We start from the raw sequence: 26,067 nt of genomic DNA on the forward strand, positions 1-26,067 counted from the left end.
TGTTTCTCTCTTTCCCTAACCCGGACATTTTTTTCCCTTTGTCGCTCCCCCCGCTTTCTCTCTTCTTTTATTGCTCTTTCCATCCACTCCCCTTCTCTTCTGCACCCCCTTCTCTCCCTCTGTCTCTCTCTACCTCTCTGTCTCCCTCCCTCCATTCCATTGCGCACTCAGAGGCTTTGTGTGTGAGTCAGTCGTCTCTCCGCTCCGGGGCATCCTGCTTAACACAGACACAATACAGAAGCGTTCAAATGTCACGGAGCAGTCTGACGCTTCAGCTTTAATCCACACTGTTTAAGATACAGCTCATTTTCACGCACAACACATTTGCGTAGTGTTTACAGACTCTTTTCCACAGTTCTCCAGGCCTGATTACGACTGGGTTTGGTGGGATGGTACCTGTGGTAAATATTTATCAAAGTCAAGTGGTAATTTGCAAAGAAAAGTTGCAAAGAAAAGTACATTAATACAAAATGCTCTACAACAGAATATCTCCAGCTTGCTTGATCAGCTGCTCTATTTTTATTAGTCTAATCATATTTTTATGTAATTTGGCCCCTGTTATGTTAACATTATGGTTGCCAGGTAACAGTTATCTCTGCATATGTCATATCTGCTGCCCGTGTCTGGAAGTTAAATTATACAGGCTCGGTAATATAATTATGTTGTTTTCTTTTTCTTTTAATTTTCATTTTATTGGAATGCCCCTTAAGATGTGCCATCTCATTTCCGAGAGGGTCCAAAAATAACACAAACTATTAATAATACACAATACAATGCAATGCAGTACAATACAATACAATAGACAGAATAGAAAAGTTATAGGTTTACTTTATAAAACATACACACAAAGTACACAGACAGACAGACTTGCTCCTTCATGAATTCCTCCTAACTTCCGCAACCGTACCTGATTTATATTTTTAAAAACATATACTTTATTTAACAATGATATAAACAAATGTAAAATAATAATAGAACAAACAGAAAAATATAAATAAATCAGTATAATAAAACATAAACATAAAAACATAAACAAGGAGTTTTGAGATATGAAAACAAAGATGATTTAAATGAATTGAAAGACGTTAAAATTCTTAAGGGTGGGGGTAATTTATTCCAATCTGAAAATGATCCAACTTCTTTGTAGATTCAGGGATTTGTACTTTAAGATGAACTGATCATCGCATTTTCTATGGCAGTTTAAGTGAAGCTGCTAATCTTCTAGCATAAAGGTCCTTGGTTTGATTCCCAGCATGAGTTTCGTCTGGCGTCTCTGGGTTCCCATCAATAACTCACATAAGAACAAGCCCAGATATGGAGATGGGTCCTTTGCTCCTGATTTCCCCAGCGGCTTTGAATGATCTGTGACAAATTTCAATACCTTAGCCTTTTTCACCATCCAATAGACTAGATCAAATTTTTCAAGTTTGTCATGTTTAAAATCAGTCATTGTTTGTGTTTCAAAGCAACTGTACTAGTAGGCCAAGAGGGAGGATAATACTTAAATTGCACTGATACTTAAAGCCCCATTATGTAAAACTGAAGAAAAAAAAAGTGACTAAAACTAAATTTTTGATATTTTTATTGCACAGAAATTGAACTGTTTTGTACTGTGAGCCGGCCTTGCATCTCCACAAACCTGACTCTTATTTGACCTGGAAGAGAGCCTCCAACTGCTTGTCTCCATGGAAATTGTGTTTCTTTGGCTATAATATTCTAGCCTGTTTCACTTCTAAAGCTCACAGCGTTTGAATTTGTTCGCTCAACAGTAGGTAAGTACTTTTTTAATTTAAGTAATCGCTGCTATTTGGTCGTGACGTATGTAATGCACCACTAAAGGGCCTAACTGATATATTAAGCTTTTCCCAAATCCCATAGGAAGAAGGGCATTAATGTCTTCCTCCTTGATAAAATTCACCAAACATTCTCTTTGTTCCGGCTTTAAATCCTCAATCTTTGGAATTGCTGCCAACACAGAATGTATGGCTCTTCGCTGATTGGCTGGTGCCCGAACTCGCACTTCCGGGGTTCTTGCAAGTCATCTAGTGTATTCTGATTACTGACCTAGTCGCTGGAGAGAAACTAGGTGGCACCAGCCTGGCAAATAATATTCCACAGTATGGCATAAAATGTATATTGTGAAGAATGTTAAAAGTAATTTATGTGGTGTTGCCTTAAAGGTGTATTGTATAACTTTTCTGGTGGAGGGTCTAAGATGTTACTGCTTTGCCTGGAATGTTACTCAGTATGGTATTAAACCTTTCCATCTTCATGGAGACCAAACCAGACCAAGTTACAGGTCTGCTAGTATTTTTGAGCAATAAAAACACCTGTAATTGAATAAATGTAAGGCAGAGCTGTTATTCATATTGCAGAACGTTCTAAGCAAAGCATTGACATTTTTACATCCTGAGTGCATTAGTAATGATTGACATTAGCTTCGTCCTTATGTTTGTATTTGGCCTCTTATAAAAACAAATTGTAAATGTATTGTATACTGCCCCTTTACTGGGCATATGGCATTTATCTCTTCAGGAGGCTCTTGTTTGTTTGTCCCCCACAGCGAATGGGATTGAGTCTGATTTTTATGAAATGTCAGTGAACACTCTCCCAGGACACTACAGTAAACACAATCAAAGGCAAATGTGAACGACTTCTAACGCAATATTTCAACATCCAAACATCTCCGTTTGAAGGGAATACACATAAGCGTCTGTATACTGCTGTGATCAACCTGGACATTGTCAAATAAGCCACACTATAATCCATGGAGTAAATAATTTATATGGGAATGCCAAGGGGTACGATCAATGTCCCATGAATCATTGCGTGGGAATGAGGATCTTGTGCTAGCTAGGGCTGTGCACAATTTAAGGGGCTTTTGGAGAAACGGAAAACTAAAAAACAAAAATGACTCATGGATGCAACACAATGCAATTTAACTTTATGTAAGAAATAAAAATGGGCTGTAGTCATCATACAGTGCAGAAAATGATCTAATTATACAGTAATAAAGGTTATGACTATGAGGCAGTCCGATTATTATGATAATTATCAAGGCTGAATCATCAGTAAATGATACTTTTTTCCCTTGGCACTGAAAGACAAATCTGACCTTTTAAAACTGACAATATACAATGTCACGAGTTGTGCGTAGTTCATTTGAAAAGACTATAAAGCTGTTACCAGTCGGTACATTTCATATTGCCTGTGGGGAATCCTGTCAGAAGCTCTTGACATCTGCCATCTACACATTGTATAGGCCTGGTCAAGACTAGATTTTTTTCTGTTCTGGAGCTACACGAGTTTGAGGCAAAAAAACCCCAAATTGTGATATTTCTGATTAGTGTCACGATTCTGTTTGTGATTTATGAGTGCACACTGTAAACAGCTACAGAAGTATGAACATGAACAGAGCCTCAGGTTTACCACATAATAGAACAGTAATTATGTGAGGTATTTTGGTATCAATATTATGTAACTTGTAGGCTGCAAGTCATTAAAAGCATCACTAATATGAACTCATCAACAGATGCTTGGAGGGTAGGCCTACTTATTGTACTTCTAAAATAAATGCGCACCCTTAAAGAGGCTGTATCTCAGTTTTGTTCATGTATTTCAGCAGCATTTGTTTTGGTTTTTTTAGTGATATATTGTAAAAGCAGCTCTTTATTTCCAAGAACCAGGAAGTGCACTGTCAGCATGGTAGTCATTGCTAGCTTTACTGTAGCAAAAAATGTTCTCTGTTCTCTGAAAGTTGAGAAAAGTGCTTTTAAAAAATGCATTTGGAGAGTGAGGAGGTTTGGACCTCTGTAAGCTACTGTAGTTGTGTTTTTCACATTTTAAGCCAGTATAAATCAGGTCCTGCACCTTTAATGCTATAGAGGCATTATTTTCTAAAGGGTCAGACAGCTTTGCCCTTCTCTGTCTCTCCCTCTCTCCCATCCAGCTGCTCCACATGTCAGCAGGACCCGCACTCCTGGTCACCAGATTCGTCCCATAAAAGAACACAGACACTGCATCTACCTCAGGCACTGACTCAGAGCAGCTGAGGTCAGAAAGCAAAAGAAAACAGGGCATATATTGTGGGCAAGTCACACAAGCAGAACAATTTTAATGAAAAATGTGAGTTTACTCCTACTGCAAATGTAATAACAGATATCATTTAATATCAATCTTGAAGATTGGGTTACACTGTGTCCTTGAAATGTTCCACAACTTTGCAGTGTTGTAATTTCAGAGGGGAGTTTGTGCTACTGGGTGTAAGTATTTTAAGTAGGGATTATTTGTGTGGTATGTCACAGTATACAGTATATGGGTGACACAGTAGCAGTCAAGAAGGTCTTGGGTTTAATGTGCGCTGACAAGTATTTTTCGTCATTTGAAATATATGTTTTAAGATGAACGAACGTTTTATTGTCCCCACAGGAAAATTTGTCCTCATTTGACCCAGCCTTTAACGTCACTGGGACAATCTGCCAGTGAATGCATGTTACTGACCCCAGCTCCAAGACTAATTTCTCTAGGATACCTATAAATAAATGTGGAAATCAATATACAAATTGGTTTTAAACACATTAATAGTCATACAAGAAAGATAATGATGAATTGAAATGAATGTGTGAAAGGATACTTAGTTAGTGGATACTTAGTGTAAATGTCTGTGTCAGTCCCTTGTCAGATCTGATACTATATGCAAAACACTGAATGTTTGTTCGAAACGATAAGTGTTTTCTCTCAGACCTCAAAACTAACTCAAACAAACTGTATCCACATTATCCAGCTGTCCTTTTTAACTTGAGATAAGAACATAATGAATCGCAGTAGTTTACATAAATTGTCTGAGTTGCTTATCCAATGAGGTTTAATGAGAATACAAGCGAATGGACTTAGATAATAAAATAAACATAGTCCTCCAACTGTAACCAACAGTCTATGAGTCACATTTGTTTACACTGTGCTATTATGGCTTCATATTTACATCATTACTCACTGTAATAAAAGACTTGGGCATGCCTTTTCAGCTCTGGGTTTGATCAGCAGAGGTGGTAATGTATTACTTAGACTTTTATCACACCCTACTTTTTAATTCTATATTCACATATTATTTTGAATTAAAAGTACTTCTTATGATTATGTTGGTGATTATGCTTCCCATATGACTAGAGCTAAAAGCATGTGTTGATGTTTTTACAGTATGTCAGTTTTCTAGTGGAGTTTTTGTCATCTACTTATTATTGCTTTGATTAGACTGGACTATGACATTAAATTAATCTATCTTTTATTTCGATTACATGTGTCTTTATTGCTTAAAATCCACTGAAAAACATTCATTACCTGGTCCCTGAAGGGTTGATTAGGTTTGGCATTCACCCTGTGTGTCTGTGTGTCTGTCCACCCGCGATAATTCCGCCGTTTATGGACTGATTGTCACCAAATTTGGTACGTGGGTCAATCCCCCGTGCCCAATGCCACAAAAAAAGTTTGGTGAAGATCCAATGTCATTTGAGGTCACACAGGTCAATTGAATGGTCAAGCCATTATAAAGGATTGGCAATTTCTGAACCGTCTGCAGGCTAAAATATTAAGCCAATCATCACACAAGTTGGCACACACACACCTGGGGTATGGGCTGGACTAAGCTGGCTTCCATGGTGATGAACTGCCCCCATCAATGCCTCATGGGGGACCAGGTTGCTATCTCTGATTGTGCTTGTATTTATCTTTTCCTGTGACAGAGAATCATCTTGTTCTTGCTGTGAGACTTGTTGCCTCTCCACAGATCTGTAACTCGGCCTGGTGGTGCTTGTCATTTCTTATAGCGTACCCATAGGTGAAATAAAAAAATGTTTCTGGCATATATTTTTTTTTATAAATTTACTTGACTGTCCAATTACATTTATTCCAAATAAAGTTGCCAGTGTCTATACCAATTTATTATTTGGATCTACTTACTTACTATACTCTTGACCAATATTTACCAGTCAAGCTCTACCATTTTGACCACACAACCTCATTCTTAGAGCGGTAATCTGGAGTAAACCAATTTTGACATGGAGGTGATTTGAGTTACAGGAAGGAAAACCAAATCTAGCTACTGAACAGCCACCATGTTGGACCACTCCAGGAAATAAGGTTACAGTGGTAAAAACAAGACATGAATGAGACGAGACTCGAGTTTGTTTGACTTTTTATAAATCTTTGAAACAGAATAGGGCTGTTTTGCGAGCCAAAGCAGGAGTGTTTTTGGTTGGTAGTGCCTCTGGTAAAAACGCACTGGCAGTTCGCCTGGCTTGCAACTACAACCATCTGGGGACAAAACACATCCACGACTAAGATATTCTCAATGGTGCTTACTCATTTTGTCTGTGAGCTTCAAGAAAACTAGTTATACTTTTGTTTGACCAGGAATTCAAGATGCTCTACATGTTTTTGTGTTCTCCACCCATTTGTCTCATTCTTTCTCATTTATCTAGATTGCATTTATTCAGTTACATGTGTTTTTACTGCTAAAACATATCAAAAAAAATTCTTATGACTAGCAGGGTTGCCTCTCCACAGATCTGACATGTAACTTGGTCTTGGCCTAGTGGTGTCACATGCTTGTCTTCATACAGATAGATGAGTTAATGCGATATTTTGGAATATTCCAGGCAAAGCAATAACCTCCATTGAGTCAAAAGCAACACAGTGCATCTTATGTAACCAGTAATTTATAATTAAAATGGTAACTTTGTCCATTGTACTTTTTAAAAATTTTCAAACTAGTTTTATAGGGCCTGTATTACGCTCTTTTCTTTTCTCAAACGAAAAACTCCATACACCTTCACTAAAATAATTCAGACAATTTCAGATGTGGAATTATCAATCTCTACTAAAGTAAAAGTAAAAGGCACCTGTTCACTTGAAAACTACCACTACACGACATCACAAGGTGGAATAGAGAATTTTGAGCTTTGGAGATAGTAATGTATTAGTATATACTACGGATGTAAAAATAACTGAAATAATGTGATAACATATTGTCAAAAGTCTTACAATAATATTATGGAGTGTTGCAAGGTCCTTTGCTTAAATGCATTGTTTTATAGTAGCAATAGCTTATTAAAAACACAGGGAACTACATATCCCATGATTGATTTCAACATGAAGAGATATATTTTTCCTTGAATTCTTGGGATTATGATGGAAATAATTCAAAATCTTGTCAAGGTATGTTAAAAGCAAAAAATGTCCCATCTACAATTATACAAGCCTCTTCAAAATATCGCAATAAATATTGTATTATGAGATGCATATCGTGATAATATTGTAGCTTGAGATTTGGATATCGTTACATCCCTATTATATACTAATAATAAGGATTACTCCAACATGTGAATGAGCATGTTTTTGAAGAGGTAGCTCATTCCAACATGACTTAAATTTCACAAGAATCCATCTTGCATAATATGAGCTCTTAAAGCTGAAAATACATTCATACTGACAAATGCAGTACAGTTCAACAGCTCAAAGTAGTTTTATATATAAACTGTAATAATCATGTAAATGCAGTATTCAAGGACACAGACTAAAACGTTTGAGCAAGAAGGCTCCATTATTGCAATCTTGGCCTTTAGAAATATGTATACTGAAAAGAGTGGAGTGATTTCACCATTAAATTAAACTGCCACAAGCACTCACCAGGGTAAATGTTAAATCTCTATATAATAACTCTCCAGAAGGATTGGATCTATTTTTTTGGTCAAAGATCTAAGATATAAAATGAAATGAAAAACAGAAATGTTTTTTTTTGTAAACGTATGCTTGCAAAATACACTGTGCTGTGTCTACTGGGGTTATCAGCATGTGAACTGGCCCCAAGCCTGGATAAATGAGAGGATTTAATCAACTCAGAGACTGCAGTGACATCAGACTGGGGGTGTTCTACATGTATGTGTACTGGCGTGTGGGTTTTCAAACTAAATCAGTTCTTTTTAGTCATCTTAAAATAAAGCTCAGATTAAAGTCTAACAAAGTCTCAGACAAAGCTATGCCTACAGTTAGCATCAAATGCATTTTTTTTGGCCACATCATGAGTGAAAATTCAAATGAAGGATTATCAGACTACAAACCATCCCCCTATTTTCCATCATCTTGACAGCACACTTGCATGCTACTGTATACTCTTTCCCCTTAAAACCTTTCTTAAATCTTTTCCAGATTCTTCTTGGATCTTTCTCTTTCTTTCTTTCTTTTTTTTTTTTTTTTTTTTTGCCCAGGAGTTACTATAAAGGGTTTTACGGTAGTTGGGACCACCATGCATGCTTCTACCCTGCTCTGACTAACTATTTGTTATTCCAGGCAACTGCGCAGCCCCATAGGCCATCCTCCAGCACCCGCAATACCCATCTCCCTCCATCTCCCATCATGCTTTGCTGCCATAAACCTCTCCACGAAACTCATCTGTCCCTGTTTTGTCCTTTACCCCTCCTTTGCTCTACCATCTCATTTATAGCGTGAGTCATTGCTGTGGTTTGGATGGGGATCAGTGGCATGCAAAAGTCTAAAAGAGCAAACTTAAACCATAGAGTTAAAGGGGAGCCTGTTCGTGAAACCGCCGCAAAATTTCTTCATTCAATTAAGTGCCAAAGTGGCCCTGTAGCTGTTTGGAGCTGGTGATGGAGAAGTAGTGCAGAGCTGTTGTTGTAATATAAGACTGAACTGTAGGCAGGGCTGTGGGGCAGTATCCATCTTGTGTGAACCCACTGGAAAAGAAGAGGTTTAAGGTCCAAGTGACAAACGGAGTGTTACGTCTTTGCATCTGCTACAACATGGGCAGTGCTACAGGGATTGAATTACTACTATGGGATGGGAATACTACAGGTTTTCACCATAGGCTGTATAAAGAAGCGTACTAAGAGAGTGTGACGTTACCCATAGCGCTCGGCTCTAGTCAAATGAAGCTCACGAGGCTGAAGCAAATTTGGAGTCGATTTCCATATGAGGAATAGGAATTTATCTAAGGACAAAACAGAGAAATAAAAACACCAGGATCATGTAGAGCAGGTTAATATGGAAATGATAAAATGATGAAAATGACGAGGCTCACAGCAGCAGTTACAGAGAGAGGGGTGACAGTCGATGGAGATGGAAGTGCCCCCATGACCGCTTCCTATTTGGAATGCAGCGGCTAGAGGGTTAGCTATGTTCATTTATATATACAGTCTATGGCAAGGGTGTCAAACTCAAATTCACAGAGGGCCAAAATTAAAAACTGGGACTAAGTCGTGGGCCAAACTAAATATTTATTGAAAAATTTCAACAACATCTGCAGGTTTTCTCTTCTTTCAAGATATGTAATGTTAAACCTTTTCTTATTAAAATAAATGTTTAATAATAGTTTTGCTTAAACATTGAATCCAGAACAATCATAATATAAAATAATAACAAAATTTTAAATAAAGAATGTCTCTATAGCCTATCTGTAGCCAGCAGGCCAGCTCTAATACATGTTTGATTTGATCTTGCAGGCCAAATAAAATTATATCACGGGCCAAATTTAGCCCCTGGGCCTGAGTTTGACATGTCTGGTTTATGGTTTTCACTTACTCATGCTGTAATTGGTTGCAAAAAGTATAGTCAACATGAAAAGTTAATAGAGATTAAAGTTTTTTGTTGTTGTTGTTTGCACTGAAAAACTTGCATCCTTATTGTGATCAAGTTTGCATCTGCATCTGACTCATATTTGGCCATGAGGAGGGCCTGGACACATTGTTCCTTTGGCTATAATACTCTTTTACAAAATTGCATAAGACTTACCTCCATGGAGAACGCTCTGAACTATGGTTTTAAATTTAAACTTTTATTTCCATTGTGAAAGAGAAGTGGCACCTCTGGAAGGTTACTGAGTACTGACATTTTAGAACTATAACTGTGCTAAAAGAGATGGGTAAAATGTAAATACCATAGCTATGTGGAGGAGGAAAGTTCGTATAATTACATCTGATCACACATAGGTACACAGATCATAATAGCTGTGCAATTAATTGTGTTTTACTCAAAGATATAGAAACATAAAACTCTATTCTGGTAACTTGTATTATTATTGCACGTTTTATGTAACTGTGCATTTACTATTTAACCTAAGCCTATTTCTAACATCATCATTACAGCATTACCTAATTCTTAATGAGGCCCCTGCTGCTTGCCAGACATTTTTACCTTCCTATAATTGGCAGGATTGCTTTAAGCCATTGAATCCATTGTGTTATTTTAATTGGGTATATCCATGAAAACCCACCTTAAGGTCGCGTGGTCACGTATTGTATGTGTGTTTCTTGCTGTGGGGGTTGCTGGGGTTAACATTAGCCAGATCGCTCCTAATCTGAGCTCCAGTCAGTCCTCATTATGGAGCGAGGGGCAGAGAGAGAGCAGAGCCCACCCGCACGAGGGTCCTGTCGTCTGGGTAAACTTCAGCCAACAACATTGCTCCTGACAGGGACAGATAGTGTTACCCAAGCTGCCGTGGCGTGCACAAGCTAGCTTTGTTTCAGATGCTTTAATATTACTCCGCCCACTTATACTTTTGAGTGAAGTATGTAGTTTTTAATGTGATGTACCAGGGAGATTTTGGAGAAAGGTAGATGCTTGTTGTAAAATGTCAGTTGTTTCCAGACAACCTTTGGAAATGGCATTTATGAAAAGTGTTCTGATATAAAATGCAATAAAACTAAATCTAATATGTCCAGATTTATGAGTCAGTCATGAAAGCAGCACTTGCAGAAAGGCACAGTGTCTATATTCATGTAGATTTCTTCTTATGCTATTTCCTTATTAAATTCCAGGTGTTTTATTATTAAGAAAAATACCTTAAAAATGTGTCTCTTCACAGATCTGTCCTGTATCTTGACGTGTTGTCTTCTGCCTTTCTCCATGAAGTTGGAGACTTGAATGTTCCATGGTATGACAATAAACATATTATCTAGCATTTATTAATTATTGGTGTTTCTATTGCTCAAAAATACAATCATTCCTTCTGTGAACAGAGTGTTGTAACCTGCTTGTCTCCCTTGTGATAGAGGTCTATACTGTGCACTGTTTTCATGGAGACTAGCAGGTGCCGGACCCTCCTCTAGAAATGTAACTCAGTAAACATTTTAGGTATCTGTACTTTACTTAAATAAATTTAAAGTGGATATGTTTTACTTTTGCTTTACTATATCTGAGATAATGTATTTGTACTTTTTACTCCACTACATTTTTGAACAGGTCTGAAAAGTAAGTTTTTTCATTATTGGTTCAGACCTGCTGAAAAAATCCATTCAATTGTTTGTGTTAAACAAAATTCTGCATAAATCTTCATCAAAATCACTACATTTGGAGTTTTATAAAATCTCAAAATCGGTGCAAAATACTTTTACTTTTGATTGGAATGAGCTGGACACAGTGATATGCAAATCAAGCAGCTAAATCTAAAAAGGGATGATGAGACTATTGCATTCATTTAACTACCACCTTTAAAATGTGCCTCTCCACAGATCTGACCTGACAATGTGTCGTCTTCTGACTTTCTCCATGTCGTTGGAGATGGAACATTTTAATTACTCATCTTTTCATAGAGACAAACAGAAAAGTTACACAGTGCATATTTAGTAGTTCATAGTTTGCGTGATTGCACAAGTTTTAGGCGTTTCTAGTTCAGATTTAATTAACCATCGAAATTCATCCTCCGGATCATTTATTCTTGTCAACACAATGTTAGTCACACAATTATTTTAGAAACACTTACAAAACTCAAAATAATTACCAAAAATAAAATTTATTTGCAATCAATCAAAATAGCAAATTTAATTTAATTTTAAAAATGTGTGTGTGTGCCCATATATTTGCATTTAATATTTTCCAACACAACCGAAAAGCCAAATGAATATATGAATAGATTTTGTATTCTTTTCTTTTCTAAAATGGAAAATGACACCATATTTACTCCACTGGAATGGACATTTTACTCTGACAAATTCTGAGCCCTGAGTTGGACGGGACGTTCCTCAAGAAATTGGCAAGAACGGTTTATTTTTTTCCCACTGTAGTTTGCCTCAAACACATCACAAGAATGACAGATTTTGGTTTAAGTTTGGTTTGGCATTCCGAAATAATCCTAATTTGATCCCCCATTTGACTCTATTCTCTAATTTGTCAGTTTTATTAGTCTGGAGTCTGGACCCTGCCTGTAATCATTTCTTGTTATTTTGACCTTACTTTTTTCTGCCAATTGAACAATTACAGAAAGAAAAAATGACAGAGCCAAAAGAAAACCCCATCAGTCAATATTTATTCGTCAGTTTTTTTATGATAATAAAAGTTTAAAAGACATTTACGCTATAAGGTAAGCCTGAACTCACTTTTGACAACCCAGTGAACCTCTGCTAAAATGGTCCCATTGGGTGTGTGCAACTATACGTCAATGGGCTAAAAAGGAAAATCTGAATGCACTTGTTTTTGTTGGCTCCTGCGTGTAGACCACATTTAACCTCCGGGGAATTCATGGCTGAGGTCTTTGGTAGTAAAGAGTTCCAGCCAAACTATGAATCACTAGCATGCATTTGCCTTACCCTGTTCTTTAATGGAAATCTCCAGTTTTCCCCATGATATTTACACTACAACTGAAGGATTAACCACTGACGAACATAAAGATGGTACACGCCCTTATTAAGCCTTCTGCACTCTTAAAAGGTTCTATATTACGCAAAATTTACCCTTGAGAGCTTTAAGCCATGCTAAAATGTTGTTACCTCCTCAAAAACATGCTTTGAGTTGTATTTTGTTTCATTCCCACATATTTGAGAAATCCTTTATTCTTAGTGTGTCTACATCTCCAAAGCCCAAGTTAACAACTACTTTTTATCTTTTGTAGAGATTGACAATTCCAGTTGCTGAAATGATCCAAATGATTCTATTGAAGGTGTATGGAGTTTAAAAACACTGTGGAGCACTTCTTGTATTCCTGTGTTTTCTGTTTGAGAGAAAAACTCAGCCTAAATATGAAGATATGTGACATGTATTAAACAAAACAAAACTCCAGGTATGTTTTTGATGAAGAAACAACATTATAACATACTGTAGATCAGAAAATAATGTAATACGGGCCCTTTAACGCCACCAGACGACTGCAAAAAAAAAAAAAATTATAATAAAAAAGAAGCCCTTTCTGAAACATGTGGAGAGGCAGAGGCAACTACAGAACTGTGTTAGCAATCCAAGTCTGCAAGTCATTACACATGTCAATAAAATTTGTTTTTGTGGTGATTACTTCTCAATAATGATTTATATTGTGCACATTGTTTAGGGATTTCAGCTTGTCAACGATTTCAAAAGCAGTTTTCAGCAGTCTCACGTTAAGTCTTTGGCAGAATAGAAACTAAACTATGAAGAAACAGCTGAGAATTTGAGGATGTTCATAGTACATAGCACAATGATTAGACTATAAAGGTCCTATATTACACCAAACTGACTCTTATGAGCTCAAGAACTCAACCTAAATATACAAGGTTTGTGTGGTAAACATGTGAATTAAACAAAACACAACTTCTGGTATGTTTTTTGTTGAGGAAACAATATTATTAGCCTGATTCATCAGCCGGTTTCACTTTGTGGAAACCATTTGACCTCACAGCATTAAGATTAATTTGCTCGACTGTAGGCAGGTATTTTTTTTATTTAACCAATCGCTGCTATTTGGTCGTGATTTATGCACCACTAACAGGGCTAACTGGTATATTAAGCTTTTCCCAAATCCTGTTGGAAGAAAGGCAACAAAGTCTTTCCAGTTGATAAAATTAACCAAACATTCTCTTTGTTCCAGCTTTAAATCATCGATCTCAGGAATTGTTGCCAACACAGAATGTATGGCTTCGTCTACATCCATCTCGACCGCTTTCGACTGCCACAAAAGGGACCCAGACAGGCACTTGAGTTTGATGTCATGGCTTCACAGCTCTTCGCTGATTGGCCGGTGTGCGATCGAAAACTTCTGGGGTTCTTGCAAACCGTCTAGTTTATTCTGATTCTTGTCCTAGTCACTGGAGAGAAATGAAACTGAGCGGAGGCACTAGGTGGCGCCGTCCTGGTTACAATATTATAACATAGACCAGAAAACAGCACAATATGTACCCTTTAAACTATAGTGCGACTGTATGTAATGGGCATACAACACTCTATATAGGCAATATCTTTGTACATTACAGTTTGGGAAGGTGTTTCATTGGGAATTTCCATGTCATATCCAGCTCAGTTCTTTGCAGATAGCTCTATCAATGACCAGTGACATTAGAGGTTATAAATAAAATACGGCCTTTACAATGGAATCAGACTTGACTGGACTTTCCCACCACAATGTGTTGAGAGTTTATGTCGCCAGGTCCCAGTGGTGAATAAACTTTAGGGTACATTTACAGGGTAGAGTGTGGAGAATTTGATAACTTTGCATGTTTAGTGTTAATGGAGGAAACTGGAGTAAAAACACCTAGACGTAAGGAGAACATGCAGTTGGTATAGGATTCATTTTCATTTAGTTATTTCATTATACTTTGACCTTTAGTTTGTTTTCTCTAGTATTATTGATTTTAAGGGCACATTTTCAAACAAATATTTAGACAAATGCTAGATTCAGATTGGATTGTACATTTCGAGGTACATGGGGTAGCTCAGATCACAAACCACAAACAAAAGGGCATGTTATCAGCTCAGTCTTCATCTAAAACTCATTCATTCTTAGTGACGACAATCCGCACATTGAAATGCTAATACATGGAGATGGAAACTGCAGAACAAGCTCACATTGGCGAGTTCAGCAGCGTGACAGACGTGAGGGGCGTTTTTCAGACAAATATGACATGTGCCTGCTCTATGATGAAGTACTGAGATTTACGGGACCGTGAACCTATCGCATAAAGTCTTTATCTAAGAGGCAGTTGTGAGCTGCAGTGAGTAATGAAGGGTGGATCCACTTCACATGAGCTGACACCACTTGGCTCTCAAACTGCATATGGGAAATGTACACAGTCACTCATGATGTTAACACCAAGTGCCTTTGAAATAATACGTTTTGAAATAATAGGTTTTACAAGTACGCTCTTAACTGAAACAAACCAAGACATAATCAGGACTAAAGGGTCTTCACTATAAGATAATGGCAAAGCATGACTGGTCCGACCCACACTGGTTCATTTTTTAAATTAGCGTGGTTCTGTAACCTGCTTGTCTCTCTTGTGATAGACATTTAATCATTACTGTGGAACATTCTAACAAAGCAATAACATTTTCATGGAGACAAACAGGTGCTGGACCCTCCACTAGAAATTTTACACAGTGAACCATTAAGAATACATTTTAAGTATGTGCACTTTACTTAAGAAAATTTAAGTTGCTTTACTACATCTGAGATAATGAACCATCTTCTTTCTACTTTCCATTTTTTATTATTGTTTGAGACTTGCTGAAAGGGCTACAATATAAATGGGACAAACATCAATTCAGTTGTTTCTGTTGAATAAAACTGAAATGAACTTTACAAATCATGCATGCAGATTTGTGAGCTGGACACAGTGATATGCAAATCAAGCAGCTATTCAAAAATCTGACTATTGCATTCATTTAAAAATCTCCATATCATCTGGGCACCCCCTGAAATTAGTTTGCAACCTCCAGTCCCACCTCCAGGTTGAGAACCATTTGTCTAATGTAATGTAAATCAGCTAAAACACCAAGACACAAAATCAAGTCTCGAAACTAAAATGTCACAACATATAATGGACTAAACCACTGCAAGGAAATTGTTTAGTGGTGATTTGTTATGTTTGTTATTAATAAATAAATAAATACATTTTGTTTTAAAACCCTGATTTAATTGGTTTACCCAGGGGAGGGGCTAAGGGAGTATTTAAGGGGCGCGACCTCCAGTTTCATAAAGTTGGAGGACATGAGATTTCTGGATAAACTGCTGTGAATCAGCATCACACAATACTAAAGAGATTATTCAAGATACATTTAATACCAAGTTTTGATTAAACCCTGAATGAACATTCATGTTGTAAACTGTAATTATGTATCAGTTATAGTTTAGGAGAAAAAGCAGGAGCAGAAATAGTTTAACACCACAATAATGTATTTTGTATATAACATGATACATCACACCAAAATGTTGCACAAGCTTTTTAATCTATAGAGAGCTCTGTTGGCACAAGAGCTCCTCTAGAACTGGGATCTGCTCAAGTCCAGTGATCTGCTCGAGTCAAGGAATTTGCTCAAGTCCAAGTATCTGCTTGAGTCTTGGGAGGGTCTCGAGTTCAGAAATCTGCATGAGTCCTGGAAGGGTCTTGAGACCTGAAAGAGCCCAGGCCCAATTTTTCTGGTAAAAATCCAAAAAGAGAGAGATACTTACAGTGACTTTATACAAGGGCACGTGCCAGCAGAGCTGCAAACCTCTCCTCCATATCTGGTCATGAACAGCACCTGTTGAAAACACATGATTGTGTTAAAATTCTCACTTTGCCAGTCAGCTCATTTTGGTTGGAAAGGTCTCGTACAAAAAGCTGACCCTGATTGGTCGATAGAGACGCTTTATTTTTTTGGGCAAGAGACTCACAAAAGCAGTAACCACGATGAAACACAGAGGGACTGCAAAATGTGTACACATGACTGAGCTCAGTTCACAAATGACTGTATCTCGTGCATGTTGTCCAATCACATCAAATTTCTTAAAATTCTATAACACAGCACGGTCACTGTTACTTTGCAAGAACACATGAGAGTTGAAATAGGAATATACAATAGGTGACATAAGTGTTTATGTGTAAAATGGGCTATTAGGCATATGTGAGATGCATAATATCCACACTGAACAACACCACAAGTTTAACGGTTCATTGACAAGTAAATTCATATTTATAATTATTTATGATTATTTTTAAGTATGTGAATCAGCATCACACTGCACTGTGCATGAAGAGATAAAACATTTGATAATATTTATTATGTCAAGTTTCTTGACAGGTGTAGGTAGTGGTGGTAACAATTATAATAAGGTTCCTATTTAAATAGATTTTTGAGGTGGTGCTACTGAGACATCTTTAAGTGCTTTTCTTGTTTCTTCACACAAAATTAGAGCTCACTGAGATTTAATTTTTGATACCAGTCACTGGCATTCTCATTCTTGTTTACTACTTGACTTTTATGATTTCCAATGCTCTCTCGCCTACATTCCATATGTTACAAAAGTGCACCCTGTGACTTATTAACAGGCTTGTTTGTTGAGACCTCTACTTAAAATGAAAACTTACATTTCAAGTAGTCCATACTTGAGAATAGAGAATTGCAACACTTAACACTTATAAACTTTATAGTGATAAAGCTTTTGTTAATGTATTTATTAACTCTCTTCTGTTATAATCAAATGAAGAGTGTTTATTAAGAGCTTGAACACAATCCATGAATGGTTTGGTTTTTTGATAATAGTATAAGCATCTCACTTACTTATTATACTTACACAAATTGTTTTGTTATTAATGGATTATTAACAGTATTAAGCATCTACAAATGACAGTTAATGCTTTAGAAGTGCTTATAAACAAATTATTAGTTCTTATTCTTATTTAGGCCTTATAAATACTTTATAAGGAACCTTATTTGAAAGTGTTGCCCTTTAAATACATATACTTTACCTACCTTTACTTTTTTTTTTTTTTTTTTTTTTCCCCAGTATCTGTATCTGCACATAAATAACAAAACTAAGACTTCATCCTCTACTGCCAATTAGGAAAATGTGTCCTCTGTGGCCATCCTGGAAGAACTCTTTTGAGTTAATAAGGGAAACTAGAGCCAGATCCTGAAACCTTATTGCTGTGAGGTGAGTAAGTCCTCTTAAATGAATCAAATCAACTTAAACCAAGACTAAGGGTTGAATATAATTACAAATAAAAAATTAGCAAAACTATAGACTACAGAAATTTGACAAGTGAGGCATGTGGTATTAGACAGTAGCTTATAAAATGTAGTTTAAAACATGTGGGAAAAGTATCTTCATAACAAGGTACCAATGTTTGTTTATCTTAAAAAGAAATTAAAGAAACATTGTGTATAATCCAGAAAGGAGGGGTAAGGACATAAGGTTACTTAAGGATCAGTTGTTGTAATCCATCTCAAGTGTTTTTTTCATAACAGCAAAGTTGAATTCTACATCTGTGTACACTGGTTTATGAATGTGTGAGTGCTTGTTTTGAATAGCAACTGAAGGACTGGCTATGTAAGAACTATTTATTTTACTACTTACACGCTCCACGGTTGGATAGTCACTATAGAGTACAAATGGTTTTATACTTTTAGCCTCTAGTATCTGATGTAACACTGAAAGGCTTTGTACTGTATGTTTGTGAGATAAAGATTTGGTTGGACTATCTGCATCCGAATCCACACACTGCTGCATAAATGAATATATTTCACACGCAATACATTTTAGTCAGAGCTCATTGTACATAAAATGAAGAAGATAAGGCTGCGTCATCACTTGATAAAATAGTGCCTCAGGAGAAAACTGAAGTGGGATTGAAATGAAGGCATTAAAATTTGAATTTGAATATATAAAAACTGCAATCTTTTTAAGGGCATGGTATTTTGGGATTGTATTATTTAAAGCGCCCATCTTACACTATTTCTGACCAAAGTCATAATGTTTTCTCATCACAAACAGACCTGGAGTTGTGTTTTGGTTCATTCACACGTATTTAAAAGATAAATCCTGCATATTTAGGCTTCATTCTTCTCTCAGACGGAAAGCACTCTGTTCCACCTTGCGATGGCATGTGGTAATACAGCAATCATTTGGAGATGTAGACAGACAGATAATAAATGGTTAGTTTTAGATGAAGTAACAACATTCTAAGATGGCTTAAAGCTCATAAAATTCACTTTGGTGTAAAATATATTATAATTTAAAGTTTTAATTCTCAATAATCGCTCTATACCTGGTTTATTCAAGTCCTGTACCATTCAAACATGCACACAGATGATGGAAAATATACAAAGTTGGATTTATTTCCTTATTCAAACTCATTACAAACTAATAATTGATTTTATTTAGGTTACATTTGAGATGTCTTAGGAACTGTAAGCCTCTTTGTTTATATATTTAGATGACAGTAGCTCAGTTGTTCCCACGCTAACCTAGAGAGAGGCAGGTGGTTTTACAGGTTGTCAACTATAATTTTACTGTTGTAAGATAATAATAATAAGATAATACATTACTGAACTTACCTTCTGACCTAATTTTGTTTCCAACCAAACCTGATCTCAGGGTTTGGATGAGGCCAGGCTTTTCCAATACGACATTCATCCACTGCTCTGTAATCTTCGCTCTCTTGCAAGTAGTGAAATTGCATAGGCTGTATTTTTGTTTTGTTGTGAGCAGCAATACAGTTTTTAAAGAAATAGAATAGATTTGCAGCGGCTACAGAGGAGAGCAATACAAACTGCTGTGTGATGAAAATTGTAAAAAGCGGCATCAAGCTAAAGGTAATCACACATTTTCAGTTCTTAAGTTGAAGAATTGAAATAGAGACATGTTTCCAGAGATGAAAAATTACAACTTGGTTCTACAAATGGCAACTAAAACAGGAACATGAGAACAAAATCCACCAATAGTGACTTATGAATGCCCCTTTGAGAATACAATTTGACCAACAGCATTTTACATTTCCTTTTTACAGTCCCCTGTTTTTCTTTTTACCTTGCAAGCAGCCATATTTGTTTGATCCAGACGGGGCATGCGTGTCCTTAAATGACTCACATCAACAACAAGTACTAAAGGTTTTATATTACACAAAACTGATTCTTATGAGCTTTAAGCCATATTAGATATATATTATATATCTCATCAAAAACATACCTGAAGTTGTGTTTTGTTGGATTCAGTTATTTAATTAATCCTGCATTATTGGGCTGTTTCCAAAGATGAAAATATTCTGTTCAATCCTGTGATTTCATAAAGCAGCAGTTTTCAAGTTAACAGCTACAGTTGACCTTTTGTTCAATAGAAATTGGCAATTCCAGAGTTGAAATGATCCAGCTCATCCTAGTAAAACTGTATGGAGTTTAGAAACACATTGGAGCGCATTCTGAATTACCACAAGCCATCATAAGTTGGAACAAGGTGGAGTGTTTTCTGTATGAGAGAAGAACTGAGCCTAAATCTGCAGGGTTTGTGTGTTAAACATGTGTGAATGAAACAAAACACAACTCAAGGTATGTTTGTGATGAAGAAACATCATAACATAGATCAGAAAATTGTGTAATATGGACCCTTTAAAGTAAGGAAGTGTGTATATTATGAAACCCAGGCAAAGAATAATGTTGAGACTGCTTAAAGTGACTAAAAGTATAGGGGTTAGGCTTTCTTACAAATCACACATGGAGTCAAGGAGGCTGGTGGTCTGACATGCAATAAAGACCAGTCAGTCAGGTGTTAATAGAAATTGATCTTGATGGTTGGTACTGTGGGTAATTGATGTTGAAAGGGTATCGTTTGAGCAATCAGAAAAAGATCAGAATCAATTACTCTTAACGAAGCAAGACAGAGGGACACAGTCACACATGGAGCCTTAATCTTGGAGTCTGTGTGGAAATCATATTATCCACTTAATCCCTGTTATAATACCACAGATGAATATAGATGCAATAGCACTTTTAGGTTTGTCCTCTGCAAACCTCCGCCATTAACGTGGATTAAACGGTAGATTAAGCTATAATCTATCTCCTGTTTACAGCACTATACTCAAATCATGGCAGAGAAAGGCATGTCTTTTATTAAAGCAAATAATCGTTGATAAAGTGTGGAATGAGTTTGTACTGCTGCAAACAGCAAATGAACAATGTTTTCCAATATTTTTAAGACAGTAAAAATCAGATAAAGGTCTTATATTACACAAAATTGACTCTTGTGACATGTTATAATTATGTCACCTGTTCAAAAACAAAACTGAAGTTGTGTTTTGTTTCATTCACACGTTTGAGAAATCCTTTATTTTTAGTCCGTCTACATCTCCAAAGCTCAAAATTTCAAAATCCAAAATAAAAAAAAAAATAAAATAAAATAAAATAAAATAAATAAAAATAATAAAAATTTTAAAAAAGCTCAAAATCTAGACTAGTAGTTCCACACTATGAGGTCCTGAGCTGAAATGATCCAAATGTTTCTAGTGAAGGTGTATGGAGTTTAAAAACACAGTGGAGCACTTCCTGTATCACCACATAACATCATAGGTGGAACAGTGTTTTCTGTTTGAGAGAAAAACTCAGGGTTTGTGCATTAAATATATGTAAATGAAACAAAACATAACTTTGGGTCTGTATGTGATGAGGAAACAACATTATAACAGATCAGAAAATAACAGGTTTAATGTTAGTGAAAGCGATTTTTGTCTTTTTAATGTTATTTCTTGCTACTGTAATACATCTGTCATAAACAATACCACACCAGTTCAGTTCAAATGTACAACAAGCACAACTTATTATTAAAGCACTTGACAACCGTCTGTACTCCACTCTTACTCAAAGCGCACAACATCATCTGACATTTGCTTCTGCCTCTTCATCACTAATGGCTGCTAAAAGTGGACAATGACTCACCGCCACATCTCCATTTTACACAGTGACCTTTAAACATTACACTTGGGACACATTATAGGTACATACTTTTACCACAGACGGTGATAGGACATTTTTAGACCAGTCTTATGCTGTGAAGCCTGTTAAGCAGTACTTATGATTCTGGGGATTTTAAAGAATTTTATGGATTCTTCACTGTCCCATTGTCATGCTGCTGTCAAGGGTAAAAGTCTGAATTCAATATAAGAAAAAATTACTGATCAGTTTTAGCAAAAGTGACAGCTGGAAAAACAGAATGGTTGTGTAATAGTGACTTGTGAGTTTTAAACCATGTTATTATGTTGTTACCTCATCAAAAATATACCTGGGGTTGTGTTTTGTTTCATTTCATTTATATATAAAGTGTAGGCTGTGCAAAGAGGCTCCTGAGACCAGCACATAACAGCAGAGTGTAAGATGCTGCAGGGAAAGCAGATACAGACTGATAGAATGGTGATGATGAACCAACCAGACACAGTGGTGCTGAATGAGCAACAGAATAAAACTGTGGAGGTGGACATCGCAATACCAAGCCATGGTAATATCAGGAAAAAGGAACAGGAGAAAATAGAGAAATACCAGGGGCGTAAAGAAGAGCTGGAGCGTGGTGATCGGAGCACTCGGGGCTCTAACCCCCAAACTGTGAGTGGTTATAGCAGATACCAGGAAAAACATCAAAGAAACAAAATCTCAGTCCAGAAAAGTGCAGCGCTAGGAACAGCAAAGATACTGCGCAGAACTCTGAAGTGCCCAGGCCTCTGGTAGAGGGCCCGAGGATGAGAGAGACCAACCACCGTGGAAGGTGAGGAATTATATATATGTGGGTCTTATGCTTCTGACATGGCTCATGAAAAGCTATTCAGGAAGTTTATCTCTGTCCTGTGAATGTGACTTTTTTAGTATCAATATCTGCTCAAACGAATAAACTATTTCAGAACTAATTTTAGTACCGATTAGTTTCTGGGTTTTGATACTTTTGACAACCATAAGACACAGGTCCAAGTGTTAATTAAACCACTGATTTATTTCACTATGAAGTCCATAATAATACACAGTATGTAGGCCATTAGTAATACACAAATGTTTATAATCTCATGCCTTTTTCTGTCTGCATTGGTGTTGCAGGTTTTCCCTAGAGGTCCTTGCGCCCCTCACGCTGTAATAACAGTAAATAGCCCATGGTTTGACACTGTGACAGATGCAATTGTCAGTCGTGCCCCGGCAGAGTGCATTGTCCCAGGGCACACTGGGAGAAACCGGTCAGAGCAGCAGCGTGGGGTGGGTGTGTGGGTGTCACCCTCATGACTCACCTTGCAGCTATGCTCTGCTCAAGGTGAGTGAGTCATGCCCTGTTACACTAACGGATGTGTCTGCGCTGTTAACAATACAATGGGACCATCAGGAGGAATCACACAGTAAAACCGTAAAAGCGAAGGTAACAAACAAATGGAAGAGTGCGTGCTAAAACTCATATTGTTGCAAGGTTTCCCCATAACCTCTGCATAGAATCAAGGTCCTCCAGCACATCAACCACTGTCTGCACCGTGTGTGGAACGCCCTATAGACCACCTCTGGGTGCTTTAAAAACAATTGAAAACTTCTGAAATTCTGAAGTAATTTTCATCGTGAATCTGCCATGTATTTTTGTCCATTCAATCACTAGAAAATATAACTTCTAAAATTCCATATTTTACTTTGACATTTTTTGGAATTATTCTGTCTACAGCAAAACCCATTACCAGGACTTTTCAGATCAAATGTGTGTAAAAAACAAAATGGAATTCATAGACAAATTAATCATAAATGCAATGCAGCGCTAGTGTGGATATGGAGTTTTGTCTTCAACATTATATTATTCTATTCTTTAAGTCATGTAAAACTGTCTGTGGAACTTTTTTTGTCTTTATGGTGAATATACAAGTTTGTTTTAAAGCTGCTCCATCAGATGCTCTCACATACATCATAAAGTTTACACACTCTCTTCAACTAATCACTGCATTATGTTTTACCTCCATCTTTACACCCACACAGGCCTATACACTCAGCATGTCTGAAATCGAACATCGGAGTAGTGCACAAAACACAAACTATACACAAACCCTGTAATAGATGAATCTGTTTATGTGAACTTTATAGCTGCTGTTATGGTTTGGGTTTGTCGCCAGGTTTTGTCACAAAAGAAAAAAGTGACTCATGTGTACAACACCTAAACCACAGCACGACCTGTCTGTAACCTGTGACTGTGACTAAACCTACAATTTGATTTCATTATTCTGTCATGTGCAGTCATTACATTTTTAATAATCTGTCATTTTTTAATTATAAAAATGACAGATCCCATAAAATGCATTTGTGAAATGTTTTGCTATCGTGGTTAAATACAGTAATTTGTTGAATTAAATTGTCTTTTTTTTTTTTTTGCAATTTAGTATAATTATGACAAAATTGTAACTGAAATGAATGAAGTGGGTTAGTTTAAAAAAGGACTCTTATGAATGATTAAATGTGTCTCCTTCTTACTCATTTATGCTTTTGTAACAGTTTGAAGTGCTTCAGTGGACAGCCTTGCTCCACCGAGAGCTGTGCCCATCTGCAATGTCTGTATTACATCAGCATTGCATTTTCAAACGCTCTTTCTTTTGTGCGAAACTTCATTTTTAGTCACGCTCAAACATTAAAATAAATAACAGCACTAGAACAGAACTACCACATAAAACGAAATAGTCATCAATTATTTTTCCAGTTGTTCTGAATTTCCATTTACACTGACACTTTTTAATAAAATAAACGTTGAAATATAGTGACTGAAGGCGTCTGGGTAAAGAATATTATTGAGTACGAGTATGAAATTATGAAATCGGTAGTTCATTTTTATATAAGAGTTTTTTTGTTTTGTTTTTTGGCATATGTTTTAGAGTCTGCATGGTCCAGTTAACAATATTTTTTTGAATAATTGCCTTGCATTTTCCTCCATTTTCACTTTACACCAGGCCTGTCCAAACTATGGTCTGTGGGCCAAATGCGGCCCTCAGACCAATTTTTCTTGGCCCACAGGCTTCCAGGTGAATTGGCCCAAATTATCTTTCATCAATTAAAAATTAACTTTTTACTGCAAGTTTTTTGAAAATCTACCTTGATAAAGCGAATATTTAATATTTAGTGTGAGGTTTTAAGGTTTTTAGCATGAATAAAGAATGACAGCTCATTCTAATGTGTTAAACATGCACAAATTTCAATTATTCACTGTACTGAGCATCAGTCTATGGCCCTGGATCACTCTTCTACCTCATCTGTGTTTAGATATGTGGCCCTTGATGAAAAGAGTTTGAACACCCCTGCTTTACACAGACCTTTATATACAGTATAAACAAAATAAGTAACAGCAGTATTTGTATTTGTAGTACTATGATGCTGAGTACTTGCTTGTTTGTCTCGTATACGGCAGGACGTACGTTTCAACACTGAGCTAGTGTTGGTGTTTTTGTTTAAATGGTCTGTTGAGAGCGTCACAATGGAACGCTGGAAACAGAGGAAGAGGAGGAAGAGGAGGAGAAAAAGAGGGAAAAGAGGAAGAAGAGACAAAACCTGTTGTAGATTTATGGTATATAGGTTTAGATCAGGGTCAGATTTTACAGGTCACGTGGAGTGATAACTTTAGTATCTGTAATGAATTTATAACAGATTTAGGGGATTTGTGTTTATTTATTTTTCTAGTGGATGTTGCAGATTGTTTATGGAAAAGATTCAAGTTGTAATGTGTAAGATATGATTTTATTCCATTGCTCACGTTGTTTTAATACTTTACCTTAATTGCACACACACACACACATTATTCAGTGGTGAAAATATCATCATTGTCATCATAGAACTTTTGGCTCTTTCATGGGCTCCAACTCTTTTGGATCTGTTCGTTTCAAAGCTCCTCTGAAATGCCTGACTCTTTTTATATTTATTCATATGACAGAAGCCAACGTGAGAACTCATTTCAATTACGATGCCAAAAAACGTGCTAAAAGCTCTCACTTATGTTGCCTCTGCTACGCTGCTGATTTTTGTGTTGGTCCAAAATCCACAGACGGAAGACACAAAGGACAAAAGTGAACACACATGAAGCATAATATGAAGATATGTTACACACACACACAAATGATCACTAGAAACACAACGTAAACAGAACTGTATTTAATGTTGGGAAGTAACGGATTACATGTACTGGAGTTACATAATCAGAGTACAAATTATGAATAACTGTATTCTGTTAAAGTTACTGTTTCAGTGAGTGGTAATTGGATTACAGTTAAAACTTGTTGAAATAAATGGATTACACAGCGGTATTTTCCTGTTTTCACATTTTGGGCTATACCTCCCCTAAAACCAGGTCTAAAACCATGT

This window comes from Boleophthalmus pectinirostris, unplaced genomic scaffold, assembly GCF_026225935.1.
Source record: "Boleophthalmus pectinirostris isolate CB_2022bp ecotype Guang Dong unplaced genomic scaffold, ASM2622593v1 HiC_scaffold_16, whole genome shotgun sequence".
Classification (NCBI taxonomy): Eukaryota; Metazoa; Chordata; class Actinopteri; order Gobiiformes; family Gobiidae; genus Boleophthalmus; species Boleophthalmus pectinirostris.